The sequence below is a fragment of the Schistocerca nitens genome, chromosome 8, assembly GCF_023898315.1.
Source record: "Schistocerca nitens isolate TAMUIC-IGC-003100 chromosome 8, iqSchNite1.1, whole genome shotgun sequence".
Taxonomy (NCBI): domain Eukaryota; kingdom Metazoa; phylum Arthropoda; class Insecta; order Orthoptera; family Acrididae; genus Schistocerca; species Schistocerca nitens.
The window spans coordinates 544,970,778-544,989,279 of NC_064621.1; positions in this window are offsets into that span (position 1 = coordinate 544,970,778).

Genomic DNA, 18,502 nt, shown 5'->3' on the forward strand with positions numbered 1-18,502 from the left:
TGTAGATATGCCCAAAATTTCGTACACGATAGTTGTGTTGAATATAGGAAAGAAATAATGTAACCCACGCTACTTTGTTTCAGATTGTAGCAGTAGAGCTCTAGCGCATGACCAGAGACCTCCTGGTTACAATAATGTACCATAAACAATGCAAGTTGCGAAACTGAAAGTCAGTGACGGTTGAAACTAACGGATGTAGAGTTAACGGAAAGAAGCTAACTCAATCCAGTCCACTCGAACGAAACAGAGCGGGAAAATCATGTGGATAACTAGTATTAAACGCGCGAGCATCGGTGGGATTACACGGCGATTTACAATTAGCGAACGAAAAAATTACAATCGTCTAGCTTCATCTCTTTCTCATAGGAGATGAACGATTTCTCGCCATTTATTTCCCGAGGAAAAGACATGGAATAATGGATGCTAGCTGTGGTCTGCCCTCAGAACGTGCTCATTACTTGTGGACTAATAATTGTGTTATTTCCGACAGCGTTAATGTTACGACAGTGTGGATGCAATGTCTCTGTCTGGAAGACAAATACAAAAGTGATAACAGTCATGTGAAAACAATTTTATATACTCCACAGCTGCCTATCACTTAGCTCTTATCTTTGCTGTTGGAAACATATCGCACCTTGTTAACTTGGGTACATAGTCTTTTTGAGTGAATCGATGCCACCTGTAACTGTTAACTTTTTATTTTCGTACTATTACATAACTTCGAACTTAGACAATTTTTAAAGATTAAACAGATAACTAATGCATCTTGTAAGTTTCTAAATCTCTCACACTTTATTGTGTGTAGTCACTGCTTTCAACGTTAAGTAACAGTCCTTTAGTCAAGACGTAATACAAGTTTTAAATAAATGAAAAGCTTTCCAGCAGGGTATGAGGGAATGGCCTATGGCTGATGTGTTTCAGTAATACGGAAATAATATAGAAATTAACAGCTGTCAGAGATATTAATTCATTAAAAAGGTGTTGGGCCGTGATGGTAATCAGAGTATGATTATTTATAGTTACAGGATTTCAATCCAGGCGACATCGCTGGCGGTGTAGAGGATTAATATATTTCACTTGGCAAAAGGTGTGTACTGAAATGCCGGTCGTGGTGGCCAAGCGGTTCTAGGCGCTTCAGTCCGGAACTGCGCGACTGCTACGGTCGCAGGTTCGAATCCTGCCTCGGACGTGGATGTGTGTGATGTCCTTAGGTTAGTTAGGTTTAAGTAGTTCTAAGTTCTAGGGGACTGATGACCTCAAATGTTAAGTCCCATAGTGCTCAGAGCCATTTGAACCATTTTTTTTTTTTTGTACTGAAATGCTAACTTTCAGTGTTCTTTGACGGAAGGATTATACACAGTCTGTTTGCGGACAGTGGTTCGTCGTGTACAGTGTGAAATCATATCCTATACGAATAAACGAAGGACTAATGTCGTTACACTGAAAATAAAAATCCAGGCCTGCAACTTCGCCACCTGTTTCTGCTGGCACAAAAAAATATAGTAAAACACATCTTAAAATGGTATCTGACTGGGAAAATAAACTTGCTTTTTGTTTCTTTCCTGTCCGTAGCGTTAAACACTTCGCGGCAAAGCGCGGACTTGGTAATTAAAGTGCCGTTCACAGTACTTAGACGCAGCTGCCTCAAAGCACAATTACGGGCATCTCAGCAGAACATCCGACTCTAATGACCTCCTGGTCGACGGGCCGTTAAACGCTAATCGTCCTTCCTCCGATCTTTCCGCAGAACACTTAATTTAAGCGCTTTTAACCTGTCTTTTTGCCCTCTGAGGAAGATACTGAAATTTCACTCACCACTATGTGGTGATTGCTGTTCTGTATTTAACTGACTGTCGTCTTATCATACTGTAACATGTTGGAAGTAATTTTGGTAGTCCGCTACATATTCGATTTCGCTTATTCTCTTCTGGTAGTCAAGGAATGTAATAGCTGTACCAGCAAACCTTCTTACCAGACCAGAAATGCACTTTCTGCTGTCGCTTGCAATGATTATATAGTGTTGTGCCTGACTGTAATGTTGATCTTGCTTTTGCTTCATCAAACGACTGGGCACAGCCCTTGCAATGGCTTGAGCACACAGTTGGTTTTGTCGAGTATGATTTACCAGCAGCCATGATGCTGTTTGTCTTTCATTTAAGGAGTGTGACAATGAGAGAGGATAAGTTACTCTCTGACCTCTTTTTCGCATACAGAAAGTAATCAGGAATTTCATTACAAACTGACGCACCTTGAGCGAGACTCTAGAAAGTTAACAGCCGGAGCGGACATTAATGGAGCCAGGTAGGGCGCTAAAAAATAAAAAAAAGGTTCAAATGGTTCTAGAGCTATGGGGCTTAACATTGGAGTCCTTCAGTCCCCTACAACTTAGAACTACTTAAATCTAACTAACCTAATGACATCACAAACATCCATGCCCAAGGCAGGATTCGAACCTGCGACCGTAGCGGTAGCACGGTTCCAGACTGAAGTGCCTCGAACCGCTCGGCCACAGCAGCTGGCAGGGCGCTTAAGGCATGAGGTATTTTTATGATTCTTAGCTCGTAGGAACAGCAAGTTGGGAGTTGAAAGCAACTGGCGGCGAGCCCATCCCTTAGTAAATCTTGACAGACAGGGCCACAGCCATACAGGGCAAATGGGACAGACCCTCATGAAAAAGGCTCCAGCAGAACAATGCCTTGCTACCTACTGGAGCGCCAATAGAAGCCTGGGCTGGGACGACGGTCTGAAGGAACTTATCTACACAGTGGAGTCGTAAACTGGGCATTGTGTGCAGAGCCATGCGTAATAAAAATTCACCTGTTTTCGTGTTTGCCGAAAGTGCAAATAGGCCAGTGAACCACTTTCCCCGGCTGCCTCGGTTGTGTAAGAAAAATCCGGCGTCTGAGAAACGTTTGGAGACAGAATCTTAATTACATCTCATAGCTGGGACTAACAATCTCTAAGGCACAGGCGATTTAGATAAACATCTTTGAGACTGTATTTGTTCACTTGTTGCCATTGAAACAGATACGACTTCAGAAAAAATCATCTTCCCCCTCTGCGAAAACTTCTTTTATTTTTTTTTTTCAGAGACGCAGGTTTCTTAACTCTTGCCCTAGTTCGACATGAGTTTGTGCTGTCATGTGAGAGGGGAGATTTAGCGCCTCGAGAGCCCTGTTCCATCGAGTTCAGGTCACGACTCGGGGGCAGGTCAGTCCATTTCAGTTATGTTACTGTTCAAAAACTATTTTCTCACAGATGCTGTTTAATAACAGCTGCTTTGTCATCCTGGTACAAACTGCCAGTATTTTCGTCTCTGGTATCTTCACTGCAATCAATACACAATGCTGTAAATTGCGTTCACATCCTTCCTCATTTAGCGTTTTCTTAAGTGGAATGAGGGACCATGCACTAATCACGAAAAACATACCCATATTGTAACATCACCTCCTTCGTACTTCAGTTTTGTCACTACAACTGGAAGCATGTAATGTTCTTCAGGCTTTCACCAAACCCAGGCCCCTCCATCGGATTGTCAGAGGATAACGTGTGATTCATAACTCCAAATAATTCGTTTCCAGTCATCCACTGCCTAGTGAGTCGATTTTTACACCAGCTCAAACGTAGCTTAACATTAATTAGACACACACTAAAGATCCAAAGAAACTGGTACACCTACCTAATATCGTGTAGGGGCTCCGCGAGCACTCAGAAGTGCCACAACACGACGTACCATGGAATCGACGTCTCAAGTAGTGCTGGAGGGAACTGACACCATGAATCGTGCAGGGCTGTCCATAAATGAGTAAGAGTGCGAGAGGGTGGAGATCTCTTCCGCACAAGCACGTTGCAAGGCATTCCAGATATGTTCAATATTGTTCATGTCTGGGGAGTTTGGTGGCCAGCGGAAGTTTTTAAACTCAGAAGAGTGTTCCTGGAGCTGGACGTGTGGGGTGTCACATTGTCCTGCTGGAATTGACCAAATCCGTCGGAATGCACAATGCACATGAATGGATGCAGGTGATGAGATAGCATGCTTACGTACGTGTCACATGTCAGAGTCGTATCTGAACGTATCAGGGTTCCCTTATCACTCCAACTGCACACGCCCCACACCATTACAAAGCTTCCACCAGTTTGAACAGTCCCCTGCTGACATGCAGTGTCCATGGGTTAGTGAGATTGTCCCCATACCCATACGCGTCCATCCACTCGATACAATTTGCTATGAGACTCTTCCTATTAGGCAAGATGTTTCCAATTACGAACGGTCCAATGTCAGTGTTGACTGGCCCAGGCGAGGTGGAAAGCTTTGTGTCGTGCAGTCATCAAGGGTACACGAGTGGAACTTCGGCTCTAAAAGTCCATATCGATGATGTTTCATTGAATGGTTCATACGGTGACAATTGTTGATGGCCCAGCATAGAAATCTGCAGCAATTTGTGGAAGGGTTACACTTCTGCACATTGAACGTTTGAACGACTCTCTTCTGTCGTCGTTGGTTCCGTTCTTGCAGGATCTTTTTCCGGCCGCAGCGATGTCGCAGACTTGATGTTTTACCAGATTCCTGATATTTATGGTAGACTCATGAAATAGTCATACGGAAAAATCCCCACTTCATCACAACCTCGGAGCTGCTGTATCCAATCGCTCGTGCGGCGACTGTAACGCCAAGTTCAAACTCACTTAAATCTCGATAACTTGCCATTGTAACAGCAGCAACTGATCTAACAACTGCGCCAGACACTTGCTGTCTTATTTAGGCGTTGCCGACCGCAGCGCCGTATTCTGTTTACGTATTTCTGTATTTGAGTACGCATTCCTACACCAGTTTCTTTCGCGCTTCAGGCTTATGAGAAGCTGCCCGACCATTGACCCCATTCTTTTTATCTTCCAACGCTCAGTGAGCTACATGGACTACTGGTAGCACTTTGGATCTCATGAGTGATTGTTGCCACTGATTTCACGTGAGTTTTTACAACCACGCCCCGCAATGCTCGACGGTCCCTATCCGTCTGTACATGATGTCTGCCTGGTCTTTATTTCGTTTCTCTTTCGCGTTTCCACTTCACAGTCACATCACCAACAGTCGACATGGGCAACTTTAGAAGAGTTGAGGTGTTCCTAATGGATTTGTTACTCGGGTGACGTCCGGCGGCTAGTCCACGTTAGAAGTCTCAGAGCTCTCCTAGCCGACCCATCCTGCTGTTGGTTATCTACGGACAACACAATGCTCCCCGCCTCCTTTTATACTGGTGGTCTCCATCTCTTGTTACGTCTACCGATTATTTGGACATTATGAAGGGATGTCCAGAGACTTTCCAATTCGTCACCGATATAACCCTATTATATGGAATATTTACAAATTTGTATAGAGTATTAAAATGAAGTGTTTCAAAACTAGTACAGAAAACTGACTTTTTGTTGTATCACGTCATAACTTCCGTGCGATTTGAAGCTTGACTGGCAGATTAGCCAAACATTCAAGTATTTGTAATTCTCAGTACCTGGTGCCGTGAACAATGGAGAAGTGTCTTAAACAAAGTTGACACCGTTTGCTCAGACATACCTCTACTGTAATGATGATAAAAATCTCAAGTGAACTATGGAAACATTTATTAACCATAAGTTCATATTAAAATGTGGGACAAACTTGTCAGTCTAAAGCGAAACACATTTTGTATACTTCGTACCTAAAATCACTCATTGCTTACCGGTACCTATGTTTCCATTCGGTCTCATAGGTAAATGTGTTGTAAATGCCACGTATGGTTATTTCGACAGTGCTTAAATAACGATATTTTAGGAAGTTAATCTGCACATCTGGGTGCCCCACGTGTTCTATTCTGACAACAGACATTCATGTACAACTTAAAATAATGTTTTTTCTCAATAGTTTTCGAAATGCTTATCAGTTTCCTATACACAATAAATATACAATTCAAACGAAATACGAGGGACGTAAAAAGATTGAATAACACATTGTTATGGGAGGTTAGAGTAAAATATTTAAAAACATTTACTATTTATTTAAAACTTTTTTGCTATCTTGATTAGAGTTTATTTAGAGTCTAGTTTATTATTTAAGTCTTTTTTATCGTTTGCTTAAAGTACACTGATATCGTGAATAACGAACTGCTTTTGTTGACGGCAACAGATATCATAAGTTAGTAGAAATCATCTTGCCGGGTTTCCGAGATATCGTAGTTCAGCAGCGACTCCGCTAAAATTTCGTCGGTCACCTGTAGTCCAGAAATATGCTTCACTTGTCTAATAGAAACAACAGAGTCTGCATAGGTGCAAGCTCAGTTCTTCGATGAGATTTGGGTGATCTTTATGGCAGCGTATGATCTCACTAATCAGAAATCGGGACAATAATGGTTCCCAAAGAGTAAATGACCGAAAGTGCAATTCATCCATTGAAGCATCCAGCAAACAGCGTTCGGAAAATTGTATTGGGGGTAGTCTACAGCCACACTAGTAAATCATTCACTGTTTAAAGAAATAATCTGTTGTGCACTTTTTCGCTAATAATATGTATTGTGGAGTCTTTTACATTAGTTTGGGGATGACGCTTAGTTAACTGACACTATTTGTGTCGTTGAAACTGAACTAACTTCCGAAACCTTTAACGCTGCCGGGAACATTGTCTTATTACATAAACTGAGACTAACATCAATACAGATACTGTCATCAAATTTCAAGATAAATGTGACTCTCTTCATTACATTTACATGACAAGGAAATTTACTCTCGACGGCTACACGTCGTAGCGTTAGAATTTTAAGTGTGTCGAGCTCTATCGCAGGCGTCTGTATTTCTTGCGCTACAACAGTAAAATGTGTTACACAATTGGTACGTTTAGTGACTGCGTAAATCCCGCAGGAGTGATGACGTACATTTTTAAATAAACAAATAATATCAATACAACGAATGATTGTAATAAGATCACGAAACTTTTATTGAAAGCTGAAGAACATTTGAAAGTGACTCTAGTACAAGACGCTATTCTCCAACATAGTTGCTAAGCCACTGTAACTTTTATTTATGGCTGCAGTACATTTCAGAGCGACTGTAATGCAAGGCACTATTTTTCGATGTGGCTACGAAGTCTATGTAAACAACGGTTGGCACCTTCTAGCAGCAGGGCAATTCCTTGGCGACAGAAATCCACTCCTTAGCCTCGGAACCATTCAAGAACGGCCGTGTGAACGCCCTCAACGTTGGAAAATCTCTTTCCCCGCAGGTGTTCTTTCAGCTTGCCAAAAAGACGGAAATCGCATGGAGGAAGATTTTGAGTAAATGGCAGATGTTTCAAAACGTCACATCCGAAACGTAAAATCAGAACTGGGGTTGTGTTGCATCGTAGTGGAGAAGAAAAATACCTTCACTTAATTTTTCATGCCTGTTGTTCTTCGCATTTTCCCCACAAGACTGGTACCCGTCGCAGGAGAGGGACCCTATTTCGTTGTTTGATACGCCAATTTTTCTGCTGTAACACGCTTTGTACACTGTCATAGCTAGCCGGAGTGGCCGAGCGGTTCTAGGCGCTACAGTCTGGAACCGCGCGACCGCTACGGTCGCAGGTTCGAATCCTGCCTCGGGCATGGATGTGTGTGATGTCCTTAGGTTAGTTAGGTTTGTGGTGTCACCGCCTGACACCACACTTGTTAGGTGGTAGCATTTAAATCGGCCGCGGTCCGTTAGTATACATCGGACCCGCGTGTCGCCACTATCAGTGACTGCACACCGATCGCCGCCACACGGCAAGTCTAGTCTAGAGAGACTCCCTAGCACTCGTCCCAGTTGTACAGCCGATTTTGCTAGCGATGGTTCATTGTCTACAGACGCTATCAATTGCAGAGACGACAGTTTAGCATAGCCTTCAGCTACGTCATTTGCTGAGCTGCCCCTGGCTTTTTTGTGTCCTCCGCCTTCACGTTCTTGCAAGTCACTGTGCTTGCCTACCGCGCCCTACTCGGCTCTTATCATAACCCTTCGGCACGCTACCTCCGCTCTGGCAGCACCCCCTGTAGAGGGGGGTGCTGGCTCTGGCCGTCCGTCCGTCTGTCATCCCGCTGCATTCTAATCGGCGCTCGCTTAATTAAAAAGGCTTAAAACTATTGCTTATCTGTAGCGTGATCATTCGTGCACAACACATTGCCACGTTTCAGTGTTACAGCGTACTCTCTTCTACGCGCCGTACGGTGCCTTGTGGAGTGTCTATATAGATGTAGATCCAGATGTACGGATTCGAGGCAAAAAATGCCATATGTATATTTTATTCTTTTATCCGTACCACAGTTTTCGGAATGTACCTCAATCGGCAAAAATTTAACCCCCTTGCCGCAGTGGATACATCGGTTCCCGTGAGATCACCGATGTTAAGCGCTGACGGGCGTGGTCGGCACTTGGATGGGTGACCATCCTGGCCGCCATGCGCTGTTGCCGTTTTTCGGGGTGCACTAAGCCTCGTGATGCCAATTGAGGAGCTACTCGACCGAATAGTAGCTGCTTCGGTTAAGAATACCATCATAACGACCGGGAGAGCGGTGTGCTGACCCCACGCCCCTCCTATCCGCATCCTCCATTGAGGATGACACGGCGGTCGGATGGTCCCGGTAGGCCACTCGTGGCCTGAAGACGGAGTGCTTATAGTATCACACCGTTGCCTGCCTGCCTGTCTGTCTGTCTGTCCTGTTGTTCAAAATCCTTTTTGTCAGGAACAGGTGGACGTATCTACTTGAAATGCACGTCACATGCTAAGCACTATTACGCTCCCTTGGTGCTGTAATACACATTGGTTTCTAGGTCAATGCATCAAAAGATACGTCCATTTACGTCACGCATTTTCGTACTAGAAACTCACTCATCAGAGCCTACAGGATACTTCCCGAAGACCTAGAATCATGAAATTTGGCAAGAAACAAGGTTTAACAATACAACTAAATAAAATATCCAAAAATTACGAATTTGTAATGTATTGCACGAAAAAATAAGTGTTTTCTCATTTGTTATCCGACTTCAAACTTAGAACATTCTCGGAAGTCTTGAAATTTTTACGACCGATATCTTGCCAGTATCAATGTTGATAACAGGAAAAAGTCGTAGAGATTCTCAATTCCCAGGATCGATGAACTGTCTGTATGTATGATGTAAGTATGCAACCCTCAGAGAGCGAGCTTTGCTCTCTCCTGGCCAATTTTTCAAATATTCATTTCCTGCCATTTGCTACGGAGGACGCTTTTAATTTTCGTGCTGGTAGCCTATGGTATTCCCTCTCTGCCGACAAGATCAGATTTTGATAAGCGGGCATTCTCTTTTCTTTCATAAAAACACTTGATTACCACCGGATCAGCTCTATGGAAACAAAAGTCGTTCTGGCGACGCCCCAAATCAGCAAATATTGCAACTGCGACAGGATAGAGTGTTGCCGGTGGCGGATGGATGGCAGTATCTAACTTAACAATGTTAAGCAGCGATATAAATAATACGAAGTTGAAAGTATGTAGCTACACTAAAGGATTGAGCTGTACTGTGATGAAAGGAACAATGTGTCGGTGGTGGAAAACATTCGGTGAAAAAGGAAAGAAAAGACTTCATACAAGGTGATTCTGTGATAATTCTACAAACTTTTGGGGATGATGGAGAAGGGTAAATCTATGAGTCTGAGATAAGGAAACATTTGGAAACAACCGAGTCGAAGGTTATAAGCGAAAATCCTTCTGATACCTCTGACTGTGGAATACATGTGCCGGTATGATTGTTGCTAAGACTGTTGGGTAGGCAACTTCCAGAGGTTGCAGCGTGGCCCAATACGACAAAAAAATCTAGTAAACGTGGGCTCTGAAACGAATACTGAAGCGTTAAGCTTTTTTATATTCTATTTAAAACGGTCTGTTGTTTTTCTGTCTTACTAATCAAAGTGAATATTTATCAGCGAAGCGAAATGGAACTCTGTCAAATCGATGCACTATGTTGTTCGTAACAAATGAACGTACATAAATTCATCTGTCTAAGGAATGTTGTTGCACCTTTTTCCTGCGTGAGCTCGGAGTGTATTATGTTCGTGTTTGCTGGGAATAATTGACCTGTTGTTATACTTAATGGTTTCATTATTTCATAATCGATTAGCACTCTTATTTCCTTTGTCATGGACATAATTTTCAAAGTATTTTTGTAAAGGTCGGTGGCTGGGATGTAAGGTTGGAAGCGGATTGTCCGATGATGCAACGATCGAACACAATTCGCGTTCTGTCGTAAATTCTTCTTTAATGTAAGACAGAACACGCCGAGATTAATTTTGTGATCGTTTCTCTTTACCTTATGTAATTTTCTGCGTAAGATCTATTCTGAACTGATTCGTCCCGCATCATCGAACAATGACGACCAGTGCATGGCCTGATGCAGTGCGACTCTGACGATGGTGTATTTACATGTTCATGAATTCTGTTTTCGGAAATTAATCATTACTTGTACTTCATGGTGCTTCCATGAAAAGAATTTTTCCAGTCGCTATTGGAACGTTCTTTCTTGTCGCGGTAGTTAACTTGTACGAAGTTTTGTATCATTGTCACTATTCTGTATCGTCGCTTATTGAGAATCTTTCCGTTGAAATATCTTAATATTCAAGGTAGTATAAGCACTTGTTCGTCTTCGATAGTGTGAAATATCTCTCTCCTTCTATAAGCTCTTTGGTTTCCATATTTTCGGCTGAGGAAGCAAGCACGAAAACGGGAACAAAATGACCAGTCAACAAGGGCTCTAAAGTCAAACACTTCTCTTCTACTGAAAAAGTGCGAATAGCTCTTAATGTATGTATTTTACAGCCTATGTTTATCAGATTTTTTCTTGTTATGTTCATACTTTCTCCTTTGAAAGCCCTACATTCTTAGCAACATCAGTACGTGTATTCCATTGCCATAGGTATCAAAACGATTTTCGCTTATAACTTTACACTCGATCGTTTCCAGACCATGGTTCCTTAGCTCTAATTGATACATGAACGTTTTAAACATCATCACGGAATCACCCTCTGTAAAAGAATGGAAACTGAGAGGCTTTACTGTTTGTTAATGTAAGAAGAATAATTTAACTTTTAATGTTAAATAAAGTTAGGTTTGGTTTTGACTCATTTCATTTTATGCGTGTTGGAACGGTTTGTGAGCATTACAGTTGGTCTCAAAGAAAATACAGAAAGCAATTTAACGATTTTTTTTCTTTTAAATAACATTAATCCCGCTTTGTAATATTGGCGTGTTATGTTGGCCTCCGAGGGAAAACTGAGTGGGAATTAGACTTCTGAAGTCAATTGTCTGTGCTGTTCTAGCAAATATCATTGCGAGATAAAATTTATGTTAGGTAAATGTGAAGAATTATTTCATGACAGTTTTTTATCTTAATAGAGTTATAAACCAACGTAAAGTAATCAAGTCCATTGCCACACTGACACTAAAACAAATACGCTACTACAGAAAAAAATATATTTTCGATGGCAACAATTTTTTCTTCGTGCAGCCGCTCACGAAACATAAACAGAGAGTGATTCTCTATTTATTTTACTGCATATATGGGGATCTGTTATGTAACCAAGAGTCGAATCTGAAAGTGAAAACTATCGTCTCGCAGAATTATTAGAATTTGCACTGCCAGTGAATGATAACAGACGACGAGTTTTATAATACTAAATTAGTACTGCTGTTTGCGAACGTTCAACGAGTGACTCGCAAACGGTCTTAACTTGATACGACGTGTGTAGCTTATTCTCTGAAGCCACTAAGAATATGTGGAGCACTAGCTTTTGTTCCCATTTGCACGAAACGACAAGACGGACTGCAAAGTTAGTGCCTTATATAAAGAAAGGAATTATTTTGAACAAACGAGCAGTTTATAATGATTCAAATGGCTCTGAGCACTATGGGACTCAACTGCTGAGGTCATTAGTCCCCTAGAACTTAGAACTAGTTAAACCTAACTAACCTAAGGACATCACACACATCCATGCCCGAGGCAGGATTCGAACCTGCGACCGTAGCGGTCTCGCGGTTCCAGACTGCAGCGCCAGAACCGCGGTTTATAATGATGTACACTCCTGGAAATGGAAAAAAGAACACATTGACACCGGTGTGTCAGACCCACCATACTTGCTCCGGACACTGCGAGAGGGCTGTACAAGCAATGATCACACGCACGGCACAGCGGACACACCAGGAACCGCGCTGTTGGCCGTCGAATGGCGCTAGCTGCGCAGCATTTGTGTACCGCCGCCGTCAGTGTCAGCCAGTTTGCCGTGGCATACGGAGCTCCATCGCAGTCTTTAACACTGGTAGCATGCCGCGACAGCGTGGACGTGAACCGTATGTGCAGTTGACGGACTTTGAGCGAGGGCGTATAGTGGGCATGCGGGAGGCCGGGTGGACGTACCGCCGAATTGCTCAACACGTGGGGCGTGAGGTCTCCACAGTACATCGATGTTGTCGCCAGTGGTCGGCGGAAGGTGCACGTGCCCGTCGACCTGGGACCGGACCGCAGCGACGCACGGATGCACGCCAAGCCCGTAGGGTCCTACGCAGTGCCGTAGGGGACCGCACCGCCACTTCCCAGCAAATTAGGGACACTGTTGCTCCTGGGGTATCGGCGAGGACCAATCGCAACAGTCTCCATGAAGCTGGGCTACGGTCCCGCACACCGTTAGGCCGTCTTCCGCTCACGCCCCAACATCGTGCAGCCCGCCTCCAGAGGTGTCGCGACAGGCGTGAATGGAGGGACGAATGGAGACGTGTCGTCTTCAGCGATGAGAGTCGCTTCTGCCTTGGTGCCAATGATGGTCGTATGCGTGTTTGGCGCCGTGCAGGTGAGCGCCACAATCAGGACTGCATACGACCGAGGCACACAGGGCCAACACCCGGCATCATGGTGTGGGGAGCGATCTCCTACACTGGCCGTACACCACTGGTGATCGTCGAGGGGACACTGAATAGTGCACGGTACATCCAAACCGTCATCGAACCCATCGTTCTACCATTCCTAGACCGGCAAGGGAACTTGCTGTTCCAACAGGACAATGCACGTCCGCATGTATCCCGTGCCACCCAACGTGCTCTAGAAGGTGTAAGTCAACTACCCTGGCCAGCAAGATCTCCGGATCTGTCCCCCATTGAGCATGTTTGGGACTGGATGAAGCGTCGTCTCACGCGGTCTGCACGTCCAGCACGAACGCTGGTCCAACTGAGGCGCCAGGTGGAAATGGCATGGTAAGCCGTTACACAGGACTACATCCAGCATCTCTACGATCGTCTCCATGGGAGAATAGCAGCCTGCATTGCTGCGAAAGGTGGATATACACTGTACTAGTGCCGACATTGTGCATGCTCTGTTGCCTGTGTCTATGTGCCTGTGGTTCTGTCAGTGTGATCATGTGATGTATCTGACCCCAGGAATGTGTCAATAAAGTTTCCCCTTCCTGGGACAATGAATTCACGGTGTTCTTATTTCAATTTCCAGGAGTGTATTTGAGTCAGGTGCTTTTCTATTATTTCCCTGTTTCGGACACTGTTGCAGTCAGTGATGTAAGGTTTACAACCAGAAATAAATAAATAAACATTATCAAATACAGACCAACCGACACCTTTTGCCTAACTGCAAATAACATTGTTCCCCGTCCAGTTAGCATAAAGATCACTGGGATGGACTTCATTAGTTATCCTTTTCTGTGAGCATGGGAAGAGAACTAAAAGTCCATGATGGCAATGGGAGTGAAAAAGGCTTAGAGTAGAATATACGTGGACTAGACATACAACTGAAAACATATGAAGATTTATCATAACTACAGGAGTAATTCAAAAAGTATTTGCACAGTATTATTTTCTAATTCAACCTAAAAGTACAATGTTTAGAGTGGCACGAGTTACAATATAGTCACCTAACTTTTCATTGCATTTGGTTCATCTGCCCACAATAGACTCAGAATGAAAGCAAGTCACAACTTCACCGCTTCCTACACCTTAAGTGTTTCAAACAAACCGAAATCCGACGGGATGAGAATAGGACAATATGGGAGATCCTCCAACACCTGCGAATGCTTCTTCTCCAGAATCTGAATGGTGTCGTGCATGAAAAGTATGCCGTTTGATTACAGATCTTAGTGTTTATTTTGAATTTCTAGCTTCAGCTAGTTGCAATGAGTATCACTGTAACGTTGACTATGTACTGCTCCTTCCCAGGTAATATTCTAGAAATGGCCCTTGCGCATCCAAATAAACTCCAAGGATCACTTTTGCTGCAGAAGGTTGACTCTTATTATTATTATTATTTTTGGGCTTCAGATCTGGGACTTATCATTTCATGCACTGGCGTTTCCTTTGTTCAAAGTGATGAACCAAGAGGCTGGATAGTGTTACGTCTTCAATACACGCTGTGTGGTTGGGCGATGCTGTTCATGAACAAAGAATCCAGATATTAATTTATTCTACATCTAATATCAAATAGTAAAAGTAATAAATAACTTCATTACAGCGTCGGTTACTAACAGCAGATATGACTGTAGAAAAATACACAGATGCTAAAGATTTATAAATATGTCAATCTTCAATGCAATGCCTCTACAGAAGATGTCGAGCCCTAGCCATTAAGAAAGTCTGTAAATGTTATTCAACTGACAAACACACAACAAGGTCTTAGTGCACCAATGTTCGAACTTGAGCACACTCGCCGCTGGAGCTCCGGAGAGTGGATGGGACTTAACGTCTGAGGTCATCAGTCCCCTAAACTTAGAACTACTTAAACCTAACTAACCTAAGGACATCGCACACATCCATGCGCGAGGCAGGATTCGAACCTGTGACCATAACAGCAGCGCGGTTCCGGAGTGAAGCGCCTAGAACCGCTCGGCCATAGCGGCCGGCTTCAGATTTACACATTACATACATATACTACCTTGGGGTATGTCGAAGTTGCTTTTTCTTTAATGTCAACCAAAAGTTTGGCTCAAATGGTTCAAATGGCTCTGAGCACTATGGGACTTAACATCTATGGTCATCAGTCCCCTAGAACTTAGAACTACTTAAACCTAACTAACCTAAGGACAGCACACAACACCCAGCCATCACGAGGCAGAGAAAATCCCTGACCCCGCCGGGAATCGAACCCGGGAACCTATTCGTAGTTTGGGCACTAAACATTTTAACCCTGAAATATTAATCTTAGATTTTGTAGTAGCAGTTCATGTGGCGGTACAAATAAAGTGTTTCCAAGCATTAACATTAAACGCTGCAGTTTTCACTTCTTCTGGCATGATTTCGATAGATAGACGAATGTGGGCTTCGTTCAGAGTGTACGAATTATCAGTCAGAAGTCGGAGAGTTTCTTAACCCCCCCCCCCCCTTTCGTGGGAAGAGTTCCAGGATAGGTTTTTCTAAAAATACAAAACTGCACTTATCCAATAATGACCCTAATTCCTGTCGACGTAGTCCCCTTGGCACCCTATACACAGTTGTCGATGTTCCTGGAGGTCTCAGAAGCAAGAGGGGAAATTTTCAATTGCGACGCATCGAAGCTCATTTGTCACAGCCTGTTTGGATGTCAGTAATGTTTTGAAGCCTTCGCCGGCCGCGGTGGTCTAGCGGTTCTGGCGCTGCAGTCCGGAACCGCGGGACTGCTACGGTCGCAGGTTCGAATCCTGCCTCGGGCATGGGTGTGTGTGATGTCCTTAGGTTAGTTAGGTTTAAGTAGTTCTAAGTTCTAGGGGACTTATGACCTAAGATGTTGAGTCCCATAGTGCTCAGAGCCATTTGAACCATTTTTTTTTGAAGCCTTCTTTAATTCCCCTTTTCACTCCCGAAAACAATACCAAGGCGAGAGGGTGCACGAATATGGCTGATGTGGGATACCAATAACAGAATGGCTGACGGGATACTCGGTAACAGATAAAGCAGTCTTCCATTGTGATGCAGTAAGAACCAGTCCTGAGAATGCCACAAATCAGGATGGTGGCGTCGAATTGCTTGTCGGAAACGTTTCGAGACTTCTATGTAAAGAATTTGGTTCATTGTTTGACCTGGAAGAAAATACTCATTGTGAACTAATCCTTTACTATGAAAGAATGCGATCAACATTGTCTTTGTTCTCGATGGTTGTAGTTTAACTTTTTTCGAGACTGGTGAACCAGGACTCCGCCATTCAGCAGTTTGTTGTCTCGTGTGAGGGTCATACTGGTAGCACCAACTTTCATCCCCAGCAATAATTTTTGAGGAAAATGCGGGATCACGTCTGGCTCTATCCAGTAGCCTGCAGAAAATTTTCTTCTTTCATTTTGTTCGTCTGTTAGTGTGTGAGGGACGAGTTTTCCATTGAGTTTCAATTTCCACAAATCTTTACGTAAAATTTTATGACACTCATCACGGTTCAAATTAAGTTCTTCTTCTGTCGCACGCACAGTTACATGACGGTCCTCTTGCAATAACTGCCTTACAAGCTCCACGCTTAGATCGGCATGTGCTGCAGACGGGCGACCAGGTGTGGGGTCGCATTACACTGAATCTCTGCCTTCACGAAACCTTTTGTGCCACACATTTTTCAGGACTTCTTGAAAGTGCTCCGAGTGCATAAGGTTGCATAACCATTTTCCACGTTTGACAAGGGGCTTTCCTGAGCTTAACGTAGAACTTAATGTTCACTCGGTGCTCACAATCAGCATCCGTTGTGTCACCGTAAATAATGCGCCAAGAACTCAAACCTGCCACCGAGCGAGTGAACGCGGATAAACGGCCAAGGTCATTTCAAGGACGACCACATACCAGATAACATAAAATCAACATTTGTTCTTTTTTTAATACTGCAAACACAGAAATAAAAAAACCAGTTTGCACCTTTTCTGACAAATGGAGTATATGCGTAATGTAACTCCGATTTCTACCTCCAAGCAAAGTTGGGTAGGCTTTCGTAGATCTGTATAGTATTGCTCCTAATTGCTATCAGTTCAGTTTTTTTTTTGTAGACTATGTACTTGAATATCATAAGTGTCAGCCCTTCCCGCCCTCAGCAGGTCACTCCCCCCCCCCCCCATTTTTTTTCACGGTTTTAATCTTTGTCGTGTGTGCTACATCTAGTTCAGTTATTTTGAAGTGCCGTGTATTTTAAAACTGTGCCCTACTTTTATCCTGTGATTGTGACTCCAATGTGTTTTAAGTGCTACGCACATTGTCAAATTAATTTTTCTCTTTATGTGGACCTTTTTTTAACTGTGTCCCACAATGAACGTCGCCATGTCAGCATACTTTTAACCCTCATTGTCTCCCCCCTTATTATGTTCTTATAATCCTCTTTTGTCGCCTTATTATGTGTTTCGCGTCATCTTTTTAATTCATGTACAGGGTGCACATAAAGTCCGGGAACACTTTCAATTATTTACTGCACAAGAAGTGAACGCTGTACAGATGTCATACATATCGCATTTTGAAGAGAAACTGAAAGTTTTTTTTTTTTTTTTTTTTTTACAAACATTCGATATGCGAACTATGAGTGATCCGGCAAACGTCAGCACGGTAATCGAATTCTTGCCATAGTCGTACCAGTGTGGCATCATCGACTGTGGCAGTCGCTTCCCGTATTCTCTCCCGGAGCTCTGCTACATCACGTGGTAGAGGCGGTACATACACCAGCTCTCTAATGTGTCCCCACAGAAAACAGCCACACAGAGTGAGATCTGGTGATCGGGGAGGCCATTTCATGAAACACCTGTCCCCTTCTGTAGCACGGCCGATCCATCGATGCGGTAGCTCTGTGTTCAGGTACCCACAAACTGGTTTCACAGACAGCTTGTGTCGCAAGACTTTCCACACTGTCATCGGAGATATTTAGAGTTCACGGGATGTTCGACGCCCCGATTTCTAGGGTCTCCTTATGAATGAATGTGTCTCGTACACGCTCCACATTCACTTCACTCACTCTGGGACGTGGGCTTCGCTTTGCCGGGCACAAGAAACCCGTCGCAACGAATTTGTTGTGGCAGTGGTAAATGGCCTTCCTTGTTGGTGGCTTCTTACCATACTTGGTTCTAAACATCAATGAACAGCTGTAGCACACTTGTTCTTGTCGAACTAAATGGTTCAAATGGCTCTGAGCACTATGGGACTTAACATCTGTGGTCATCAGTCCCCTAGAACTTAGAACTACTTAAACCTAACTAACCTAAGGACATCACACACATCCATGCCCGAGGCAGGATTCGAACATGTGACTGTAGCGGTCGCGCGGTTCCAGACCGAAGCGCCTAGAACCGCTCGGTCACACTGGCCTGCTTTGTCGAACTCCAACACACAGAAAGTGCGCTCCACACTTGAACCCACCATGTTTGCGACTACTACTGACTATCGGCAAATTACCAAACTACCCTGTAGCGGTATATATGAAAAAAAACTTTCAGGATTTGTCTTCAAAGTGACATATGTATGATATCTGTACAGTGTTTGGTTCTTGTGCAATAAATAATTGAAAGTGTTCCCGG